The sequence below is a fragment of the Schistocerca cancellata genome, chromosome 8 (assembly GCF_023864275.1).
Source record: "Schistocerca cancellata isolate TAMUIC-IGC-003103 chromosome 8, iqSchCanc2.1, whole genome shotgun sequence".
Classification (NCBI taxonomy): domain Eukaryota; kingdom Metazoa; phylum Arthropoda; class Insecta; order Orthoptera; family Acrididae; genus Schistocerca; species Schistocerca cancellata.
In genome coordinates, this window is record NC_064633.1 from 200,362,440 (window position 1) to 200,374,955 (window position 12,516).

The 12,516-nt window shown below is 39.3% G+C and overlaps 1 protein-coding gene across 2 annotated transcripts in view; it reads right to left on the minus strand.

The window, feature by feature from the left end:
• The window catches only part of LOC126095034 (dual oxidase-like), a 261,993-nt gene that overhangs the window by 90,465 nt on the left and 159,012 nt on the right, over positions 1 to 12,516 (minus strand). The window lies entirely within an intron of this gene.

Below are 12,516 nucleotides of genomic sequence, written 5' to 3' on the forward strand. Positions count from 1 at the left end.
AGTTAAAATCACCAAAATTCTACAGCATTTGAAAATTGGACTGCTCGAGAAATCAGGAATAGTAGAGAGAGCAGTTAGCCATAAGTAAACACACACTGGGAAAAGAAATGTAGATGAGGCAAGAAAGGTTGAAGATCAATGTAGAAATAAATACGGGAGGAAATACATAGGAAAAAGAAGCATTACAATGAAAAGTGAGGTGTTAAAGTTGAAAATTACTTTTGTCTATTGATGACTCTCTTCAGGATAATGCGCAATCTGTAAAACACCATACACGTTCATGATGAGATAATATGTTTTACTTAAAACTAATGGAAAATATGAAAACGTCATTAGCAATATTGTTTTTCATACAAAATTTCTAAATGATACAATTTTGTAGTCTATTTATTGTGAACTGCATGAAGTGACTGGCTTAGATTTTTCTGTAAAAAAAAACCAGAAATGTTTTATCTGAACATATATATTAATTTCTTTGTGTAAAATGGATAGTGCTTTTTGTATTCTATTTCAGCATTTTTGATGAAGTTCATTAGTTTTTAATTATAATTAATTAATTCCATCACACAGTCACTGTCACTATTATGGCTGAAATTTTTTGTGCTTATGCCTCAGATACTCAAGAAAATGAAATGCAGTTGTTATGATGATGTTTCTGAATTTAAAGATCCATTGCAAATGTCAAGTAAACAATATAGATCAAAGAAGCCATCAGTATGTTGTATTCAGATATCTCTTCTGACCAAGTCAGTTTAAAGGCCAGGATGGATGTACAAAACATGATTGCAAAATAAGTTCTGTCTCATAATATTTTTGTTTCATAGAATATACATATGAGATTTAATGCATGGGCGTAAGTGCTCCCTACACATCTCTTCAGAATACCTAAAGATAGTTCGGCATTTGTTCCAATGCTGCACCTAGATATTCAATGTCTTTGTCAAAAATGCTAAGCTCAGGCTGTTGAATGATCAAATTTGACACCTGTAGGGAAGAAAATCATACCAACTTGGTGATATGCAGTCGTGTCCCTTCATGATTCATTTGGCTGTAGCAGTTTGTGTTACAGGAAAGAAATAGAACACTTCAGACAACAAACATGCAAAAAGAACACACATTTTGCTGTCAGTCTTAAGGAGGAAGTGTCAACTGTTGTTCACTATAAGTAGGCTACTGAAATTTACACACTGAACAGCCAAAATATTATGACCACCGCCCACCACAATGTCGGATGCCACTTAGTGGTTTTGTGGGCAAGTGGTGTGGTAACAAAAGTATGTAAGTGGAATAGACATGAAAAGGGGTCAACCTATTGAAGATATGGGCTGAGAATGGTAAAATCCATTGATATAAGTGACTTTGACAAAGGGCAGATTTTTATTACACAGAGCCTGTGAATGAGTTATCTCGAAAATAGCAAAGCTGGTTGAATGTTCATGTACTGCAGTTGTGAGCATGTGTGGAAAGAGGTAGGACAGTGAAACTACTGCCAGATGCTAAATGGTTGGAAGTTCACAAATCTTTACAGAACGTGGGGTTCGGAAGCTTGTCTGCTCTGTAAAGTAGGACAGATGGCGATCTGTGGCATATCTACCGAAAGAGCACAATGCTGGTCACACACAGGTGTTTTGGAACGCATCGTTCATCGTACATTGTTGAATGTGGAGCTCCACAGCAGACCATCCCTAGGTGTTCACATCTTAACCCAACAACGTGCTCAGTCAAGAGTGCAGTGGGCACGGGACCATCAGGATTCGACTGTCGATCAATGGAAAGGTGTCGGCTCTTCGGGTGAATCATATTTTTGCTATACTAGGTCAATTGTCATCTCCACAAACATCGTCATGGAGGTAAATGGCTCAAAACATGCAGCATGCCATGGACATAGGCTGGTGGGAGCAGTATTATGCTTTAGGAAACACCCTCCTGCTCTTTCTTGGGACCTGTGGTAGTAACTGAAAACAACATGACTGGTGCAAACCATGTGCATCCCTTCATGCTTTATGTCTTCCCCAGTGGCAATGTCATCTTTCAGCAGTGTATTTGTACATGTCTCAGAGCCAGAAACATGCTACAGTGGCTTCAGTAGCATTATAGTGAATTCATGTTGATGTGTCGGTGACCAAATTTGCTTGATGTAAATACTATGGAATCCATCTGGCTTGCTATCGGGTGCCATCACTGCATACAAAAGTCAGCAGCCCGTTATTTACACAATTTACATGGACTGTGCGAAGACACGTTGTATTTTATACCAAAGATGGACAAACAAGTTGTTAAGCAGGTGGTCATAATGTTTTGGCTTGTCAGTGTAGCTGTTTGTTGGAAGAATATAAGAATGGTGTCATTACGATACAGATAACTTGACAGTGATGCCACAGTTCCTAGACTCCAACACTGCTGGCCATTTTGTGTTTCTCATTCAGAAATACCATTTTATTGTTGATTGTTTGTGATATGATGTTTAGCAGCATATGTTGGAAATAGACAGTGGCAAGATTGTTGTGTATGGTGCCGTGGTTTATTGTCCTGTGATATTGCTATTTGTTTTGGTTAGCATTCCACAACTTTCAAATCAGTGGGTTACGCAGAGCCATACTCGCGCAAGATATCAGTGATCTTGTGTGACGAGTATCCAAACATAGACATATTGTTTGCTTGGTCGTACAGGGCTGTAGAGTCACACCACAAACCTTGAATCATGAACAGACTTGTATGCAGAAAGAAAAGTATCAATGTGGACAGTGTGCTGAGGTCTGTAGTACCACAAACTTGTCAGTTTAGAAACCATTGTTTTGGCTTCCATTGATGCTACATCCAGAGTGAGGTGTGCCAACAATGGTGCACTCAACAACAGTGAATACAGGGGTGGCACTGTGTCATCTGTACAGATGAGTCCCAGTTCTGCATACAGTGTCACAACGGTGGTATTCGCGCGGCAGTTCAAGGAGAACTAATGTTGCAGGATTGCATTTGTTATCGCCATAAGGGCGACTACCAGGCACATTGATATGGGTACCATAGGATACACAAGATCACCTCTATCCGGTAGTTTGGATAGCTGGCATTATTTTCTGACATGTTAAGACCACTGACTGTGCTGTATCTATGAGGTCTCTGTGATTTTATCTTTCAACAAAGCGAGTGCAGGACCACGTGATCCCCATTCTGTCCTGATCCACTGCAGTACCTAGGGGTCCAAGTGTTGCCCTGACCAGGACATTCTTCAGACCTCTTGTCCGTTGAAAACATCTGGATGTGAATTACCGAGAGACTGGTGGGCCACTACTTGCCAACCACTATGATTGTGTATTCTTCCTATTATACCGTATACCCGCAGTAAGTAAAATTTCATTATTTGCTGTAATTCCTGATGTTACAGTTTTAATGGTTAATATTGTTTATGTTAGAAAGTGCGGTTCTCTGACAACCAGGCCTAAAATACTGTTTCAGCTCAGAGTATGTTCACCAACTTCAGCAGGTGACAAGTAATGAACTTCATAGTAATCATCTCTCTCAATGGAAGATGAAAGGAACCATGTTTCTGTTCCTAACTGTTTCTGGATATTACATCCGTCCATTTTATCTCCAGTTTGATGACCCCCAGTTGCTTGTGTGATTTTATAGCACACATCACTTGAAAGAATTTCAAACAATACAACAAACCAGACAGGTCCCTTTCATGATGGATTATTTTGCTGAGGTGTTGTAATTTGACAGTGAGGACATGATAACAGGCAGTAGCTACAATATACGGCAGATAAACTAACAAACAAACAAAAAATACAATTTGATGGAAGTACCCTGTTTTCATTGCTGCATGCATTATTGTTCTGTATGACAGTGCAAAACCCCGTTCAGCAGTAGCGAGCTAACAGTCCTTGTGTTCTGAGTACTAGATCTGTGTGTCTCTCTCTGGCATCCAGTGATAAGTGTTGCAGAGGACATCAGAAGGGTATTGTTTCAACCCTAACAGCCTTTTTTGTGTAAAATTATTTTTGATTAGTTGCTGAATTTCTCCACTACATTAACTCATATGTCTACCGCAAGTAATACATAATATGCTTCACTCACTATTGCTCTATTTGTGGTCTGGCTCTGGACATACAAAACATAGCAACAATTTGATAGCTATGTTACAAGAATTTTTATGTAACTTGAGTCATTTTAGCTGCTTTGGACAAGTTTAATTTCTTTGGCAGCCCTCAGTAATGTTTCATCATGACTCAGTATTGTGCCACACTCTTGCTGAAGTGAGGGAGAGTGGAAATTCTAAATTACTCTTTTATTTATTTAGTACTAGCTTATTACCTGGCATTACCCAGTTATTTTTATGTTGCCACATTTCCATTACACTCCTCCAGTAGAGGAGTAGGGTTACCGAGCTTACGAAGGTTCATACTAGACCAGTGACTAGATTCAGGACATCCAAGGAGTCAGTATTCAGTATGTCATTCTCAATAGATGTGAAAATAATTATGTGAGTACCCCAAAAGAGCATTACAGTTTATATACTTACTATTAGCCCTTAACTCGCCAGGTGACTTTTCTGTAACATGTACCACGAGGTGGGGTCTCTGTGACCCCTATGTTTAAACTGAGATTAAAAGGCAAAAAACATATAAAATTTTTATTTTATGCTATATATCAGTTATTTTTACAAGTATTTAACTGTTGTTTAAATGCCCCTAGTTTATTGTATCACAATAAACAAAGCCTGCAGCATTTTACTATTTAACACACAAAGGCATATAATTTTGTGTGGTTCTTTTAAATAGTACAAGTAAATGGACTGTTGGAGTACTGAATTCTACAGTCTGGAAAACTATATAAACTCTGTAAGAAATTTGCAAATAAATTTAAATTCCAGAGCTTAAATTTGTGCATAAAAAATAAAAAGAAAGTCTGTCAAATTGACATTCATCACTGGGAACTACATTTTTCGTATCACCACTCAGAACACATTCAATTGTAACAAACACTGTAAGTATTTCATTGAAGAAACAGACAGATCCCCATCACAACTTCCCTGAAGTCCTTACTCTGAATGATACTCTTGTTTGATGGCAGAACTGTGTATCACTGGCTAATGTAAAATCATTGTCTTTTTCGTTTATTTCTTCATCCATATCACTGACACTTTCCTCCATAGACCGACTAACAATTTCATTGAACTCGGGAAAGTTATGACTTGACACATTCATGCGAACACATTTTTAGCTGTAGTGTACCGTACTGAAGAAAACAGATGCCGGTACGTGGTTCACGAGGCACGGTCTAAGAGACTCGCAAAACCTATCAATAACACGTGTCAACAATAAACACAGAAGGTGACAACGCAACCGACAACAAAACATCATAGGCGTGGCAATTTAGGGAGGATACGGGAAGTATGAAAGCATTCCACCACAACTGGCCTTGGGGAGTGAGTTCGGCGCAGTCTGAGAGACCACTCCTTGTGAGTTAAGTGTTATAGTTCCCCAGGCAATGAAAAGATTGGAAGAATGTATGATGACATAAAAGAAACTACAGTTAGTTAAGGAAAGCGAAAGTTTAATTGTTTTGGGGGGACTGGAATTCAGTAATAGGTAAAAAGAGAAGAAAAAGTAGTAGGAATACTTGTTCAGGGGGAAAGGAAATGAAATGTGGGCATTGTTAGCTGCAACTGGCGGACGACGTGCTTTGTTTGTGTCGCGCATTTTAGCAATTTTGATCGAGATAAACTCGCGCTGTTCTTCAACATGCCAGTGTAGAAGTGTACACAGAATCAGCTAAGTGAAAAGTCAGTGCGAATTTTCCTTTGTGTGAGGCTGCGTGTTCGAGATTGTGTGCCGACTTACAGTTCTACATTAGCATATTTTACCGTTTCGCGTTGTTACTGCGCAATTTTTCATTGATTGCATCAATATTCGTTTGTCTTGTGATATATTCTGAAATTTCGAAGATTTGCAAGTGCTACGATAAACTCGTACTATTATCGTTAATTGTAGGAGCAAACTTAATTATGCTCTTTTAACATTTTTGAAAACAGTAGGCCTATCTTCGTTCAAAACAATCTTTCACTAATTTCATTGTACAATCACGTGAGAAATGGTTATTTTTGATAAATTTCGGACGCTTGCAAAACTATATTTTCGTAAGTTACCGGTACGAGTGTTTTGGTTACATAATTTGTTTTGTAGCAAATCAGCGTTTCTGGTTTTCAGTTCTTCCACAGAACACATCATCCCTGAACTTCGTTTGTATCAACGCAGATAAACGTGCGTTTTTTAGATTTTTTTTCGGAAGCTACCATTATCCTTCACGTAATGTATGAGCAATTTGTTGTGTTACATCCAGTTTTCCCTTAAACAGGAGTCTGTCTATCTATCTATCTATATCCGAATCCCGCTCCAGCTACTGCCGGGTCTGGGTGCTGACGAGTCCTCTCCATTTGTCTCGGTCCTCCAACCGCTTTTCTTCCTCCACTTGCTGCCAGGTCACACCTCTCCTTTCAACAGATATTCTCACTCCCATTTTCCACCATGTTCTTGGGCACCCTCTAGGTCTTTTCCCATCCATCTTTAGTTCTTCCATAATTTTGGGGAGTCTCTGCCCATGCATCCTCTTAACATGCCCATACCATCTTAATCTCTTTCTTTCAATTTCTTCTCTCATACTTTTTTGTTTGAGGTCCTTTGTAATCTCTACATTCCTTACTCTGTCCATTCTTGTTTTTCCCTTAACTGCTCTGAGAAATTTCATTTCCCCTGCTTGCAGTCTGCTCCAGTCCCTTTCTGTCATTGTCCATGTTTCTCCGCCATAGGTGACAATAGGGATGTAATAATTCTTATACATAAGGAGTTTTGATCTTTCTGAAACTTCATTGTTCCAAATCAGATGTTTTATTGTTTGGTAGAAATTGCCTCCCTTCTGTAACCTCCTATTAATTTCGTTAGTTATTCTTCCATCCCTAGATATTTCACTCCCTAAATAATTGAAACTTTCTACCACTTTGAGGGGTTCTCCATTCAAGGTAATATTTGCGTTGATTCCTTTCTCCCTTCCAAATACCATTACTTCAGTCTTATCTTTATTTATTTTTAATCCATACCTTTTCATTATTTCCTTCCACGCATCAAGCTGTAACTGTACATCTACCTCTTTATCACCCCATATTACCATATCATCTGCAAAAATCATCTTTTTGTCTTTTTCTTTTACTATATCTTTAACTGCCCTATTCATTCCCTCCATCACAACATTAAAAAGCGCAGGAGATAGAATACTTCCTTGCTTAAGTCCTTGTCTTATTTCGAAGTACTCAGAGTTCCCCAATGGTGTTCTAATTCTACAATTGTGGCCTCTGTATATTGTCTTTATAACATTAATGTATCCATCTTCTATATCTATCTTCTTCAGCTCTTCCCAGAGTCTTTCCCTGTCAACTGAGTCATATGCCTTTTCTATGTCTATAAAAACCATTATCACCCTTTTGTTATACTCCCAACTTTTTTCCATCAGTTGACGAATAGAAAATATCAGGTCGATCGTGCTCCTTCCTTTCCTAAACCCATGCTGTTCTTCACTCAGCTCCTTTTCTATCTTTTCACTTATTCGATTTAGTAAAATTCTTTCAAAAATCTTGGCTGTATGACTCATGAGGGTTATTCCTCTGTAGTTTTTACAAAGTCTTTTATTGCCTTTCTTGAAGATGGGAACAATGTCTCCTGTTCTCCAGTCATCAGGTATTTTACTATATCTCCACACGCTTGATAGTACTCTATACAGCCACTGCATTCCCACTGGACCTGCTGCTCTTATCATGTCCACTGATACTTCATCAGGTCCTGGGGCTTTCCCCCCATTATTCATCTTCACAGCTTTTTCCATTTCTTCCCGTGTAATTTGTCCTAATTCTGCTTCCCAACTTCTCTCAATTTCTTCATTATTTGTTGTTTCCTCATGTACCTGCTCCTCAGCATTTAACAGCTTCTTAAAATGTTCTTTCCAGAGATCTTTTATATTCCCTGGATCTTCAATAATGGTACCATCCTCTGTTTCCATCTTTACTGGTACTTCAGAAGCCTTCCTTTTATTTTTCATCATTTTATAGAACATTTTCTTATTGCTCTTCACATCTTCTTCAAGTTTTTTTGTAAACTCTTCCCATGCCTTTTTCTTTGCTGTTTCCACTATTTCTTTGCACTTCTTCTTTTCCTCTATATATCTTTTATGGTCTTCATCATTTTTAGTTTTCCACCATTTTCTCCATGCTCCATTTTTTCTTCTAACTGCTTGGATTGTGGTATCATCCCACCAACTTGTCTGTCTTATTTTTTCCTTTCCAGATGTTCTGCCACATACTTTTTGTGCTGCTTTGACTAAAGTGTCTTTGAATAAACTCCATTCTTTTTCTACATCGCAGAAAACTTCTTTTGGAAATTTTTGTGTTATTAATTCCCTGTACTTCTCAGTACATTCGCTCTCCGTCAATTTCCAATCCCGTATCCTCATCACTTTCTTCTGTTTTCTATTTTTCACACACTGATTCATTTTCCATTGTCCCACCAGTAATCTATGGTCTCCATCTGCACTCACACTTGGAATTACCTTCACATTTGTTACTTTCTCTCCCCATTCCCTATCTACTAGAATATAATCAATTACACTCTTCGTTCTTCCATCCCAACTGTATCTGGTGATAACATGACTTTCTCTCTTCATAAACCAGCTGTTTGCTATTTTCATTCCATTCCTCTGGCACAAATCCAGGAGTCTTTCCCCTTCTTCATTTCTGCCTCCATATCCAAAACATCCCAATACTTGCTCAAATCCATTTCTGTCTTTGCCTACCTGTGCATTAAAATCTCCCATCACTATATTAGCACTCTCTATATGGTTTTCTAACACATTTTCAAAGTCCATCTTCTCTTCTTCGCTACATCCCACTTGAGGTGCATAAATGTGGATTACTTTTAGTGTTTCTTTTTGGAATCTCAGGTTTAAGATTATGATCCTGTCTGATATATATCTCACATTTTCAATACAGCTTTGTACATTCTTATTCACCATCACTGCCACACCATTTCTTCCATACCTGTTATTCCCACTCCAGTACAGTTTTCCTCCTCCTCTCAAATTCTTCTCACCTTTTCCCTTCCACTTTGTTTCGCTTAATCCCAATATAGCTAACTTCCTCTTTGTTAGTACATCTGTCATTTCTTCCATTTTTCCATTGAGGGTTAATATATTAAGGGTGCCAATATTTAGGTTATTTTTTAGTCCAGTTAGTTTCATCTTCTTGTACTGATGAATATCATCAGGTCTCCCATCATTTGCACCAGTACTTGAAGAAGCAGTGGGGTCAAATCCTGAGTGGTTCGTTCCGAGGCTCGTCTGTGTTTTGAAAGCAATATATGAAGACTTTCCTATTGGCTTGCTAGGCCTAATGCAAGGAAGGATTTTCTGTTGGGGTTGTCTCCCTTAGCCTTTGGAGTTTCTCCTCCACCACAAGGCAGTGGTTCCCTTCTCATTTAATCCCCAGAAAGGAGGGTTGCCTCATCTGCCAGCTACACCGTTCCGAAGTCTTCCTTCTCCGCCGTCGCTGCCATTAAGGTCTTCACCCGTAACCCTGGGCATGGGTTCCGTGTTATACCCCACGGGATTGGGTCCCTGCCTGAACTCAGCCATCCTAGCACTCCGGCCTACTGAAGTGTAGGATGCCCACCCCCGCGACGTGGACGCGCCAGGCAGGAATTACCCCAGTGGAGGAGTAGGGAAGGGCACCCTACCTCCCTGGAGCCAGGTTAATGATTGTGTATGGTGCCACAATCAAACAGGAGTAGTCCTATATAATACCTGCATTTATCGTAAATTAACTCTGGTTTTGAGTTTCCGTACAACTATAATTATCTTCAAAACGTTATAGGAAACTACTACTTTTTACCACAGATTTTTGTGTTTCTTAATATAAATACCGTTTTCTGGATTTGCTTCAATTCTTATAGGGAATTAACATCATTTTAGCACAACAGATTAAAAGATGATCAGTGGGCTTAATTTAAAGTATTTTGTTCACTGCCTTGTAATACATTTCACCAGCCAAAATGTAGCCCCATTGCAAATGCTGTTTTCAGACACAGTTTGTTGACATTTGTAAGCAGCTGGAATTCACCCTAACTATTGTTAAACAATTGGCAGCTACTGCGAATCAGTGTGTTAGAAGAACTCCTGAGAGTTGTGGTCGGGTGTTATCTATACCATAGGTACCTCAAGTACTACCCTTTCCAGTGGGTCATGTCTCCTCTGCAGAAAATACAGGATCTGTCATTACCTGTTTACTTACTGCAAGTGACATGTCAATGCTAGATCTAGGCATCCTGCAGAAGGTGGACAGGGACCAGGGAGGATTCAGTTTGTTGTACCGATCCCCCTAACCAACAAGTTTGGGGTGCTGTGTTTCACTGAAACTGAGCCAGTGGGATTTACTTCACATGTTTTGGGGGAACTTATTTTGTCCAGTGTCAGGAGGAGGCAGACACAAAGAGTTAGGGGTCTTTTAATCACTGGCAGTTCAGACATACGGCGAATAATGGTACACCTTAGGGAAATGGGACCAAGGGGCTGGAAAGGTCACCAGTGTGTGTGCCCAGATGCCTCATTTAACATGTTGAAGAGGCTATTCCAGCAGCCATTGAGGGAACAGGGTGCAACCAACTGTAGATTGTGTTGCATGTTGTAACAAGTGATGCCTGTCGTCTTGGCTACGAGATTATTCTTGAGTCATTCCAGTGACTGGCAGAGAAGGTTGAGAAGATCAGCCTTGTGTGTGGAGTTTCAATTAAGCTCACAATTTGCAGTATTGTCCACAGAACTGATCATGGCCCCTTGGTTCTGAGTTAAGTGGAAGGACTAAACCAGAGACTTCAAAAGTTCTGTGACAAACTACTTTCTGGACTCGCGACATAGGGTTGAGAACTGTTAATGGTCCCCCCTAAATAATGTCAGCTGTGCACTACACATCAGAGGCTGCTACTCAGGTATCTGATGGGGCGTGTGGGGTGCACACAAGAGTTTTTTCAGGTTAGGTGACTCTGCATCCAATCTAGATGATAGCTGTATGAGTGTGACATCGAAAGAAAGCCTCCCCCACAGGTGAGAGTATTAAAATCCTAATGGTAAACTGCTGAAGCATTCGCAACAAATTGCCAGAGTTTGAAGTGCTCATGAAAAGCAGTGAAGCTGTCATAATACTAGGTACAGAAAGCTGGTTGAAACCTGAAATTGATAGCATTGAGATTTTTGGTGAAAATAGAAGTGTATATTGAAAGAACAGGCATATCCACTGAGATAGAAATTCAAGCTGCATGTGAGATGGTTTGGGCAAGACTCAGTTTCAGGAGTGGACATAAAATGATGATTGGCCTATCACTGACCAGACTTGTCTCATGTTGTAACTGAGAACTTTTGAGAAAACCTTGGTTCACTTGTACGTACATTTTCCAATCATATGTAATCAGCGGTGGAGACTATAATCTTCAACAATTAAATAAGAAAATTACAATTTTGTTACTGGTGGGCATGATGCGGCATCCTGTGAACTTTACTAAATGCAGCTAGGAGCCCTACTCATGGCAATATATTGGATTTAATGGCAACAAATAGACCTGACATCTTTGAGGATGTCCAAATCAAAACTCGTATCAGTGACGATGACACATTCGTGGCAACAATGATTGACAAAGTACAAAGGACATCTGAACTGAGCAGAGATATACATATGCTCACTTAAACTAGTTAAAAAATCAGCAGTGTTGTATCTCAATGAGGAATTTGAAACTTTCAGCACAGGGAAGGAGCATGTAGAGAGACTATGGCTCAAGTTTAAAGGAATAATTGACCATGCACTGGATAGATATGTATCCAGTAGAACAGTTCATAATGGTAGGGAACCTTCATGGTACACAGTCACTGTAAAGAAACTTCTAAAGAAACACGCATTACGGCATAATAGTTGTAAAACAAAGCATAGGGCTATAGATGCTGAATGAAGTGCATTTGGCTGTTAAAAGAGCAATGTGTGATGTCTTCATCGACTACCATAGCATAATACTGTATGTATTCTGGTTGTATGTAAAGGCTGTTAATGGCACCAAAGTTACTGTCTAGTCCCTAGTGAGTGAGGTAGAAACTGGAATTAAGAATGGCAAAGCAAAAGGTGAAATGCTTAACTCCATTTTCAAATGTTTCTTTATGAAGGAAAACCCAGGAGAATTACCCCAATTTAAACCTCATACCACTGAAAACATGAATGAAATAAGTGTGTCAGTGATGATGAGAAACAACTGAAATCATTAAAACTGAGAAAGCTCCAGGGCCCGATGGAATCACTGTCAGATTACATACTAAATTTTCAGCTAAGTTAGCCCCTCTTCTAATTATAGTTTACTGTAGATCTCGCGAACAAAAAAACAGTGCCTATTTCTTGGAATAAGGTCCAGGTCACACCCATCTACAAGAAGGGCAGTAAAAGTG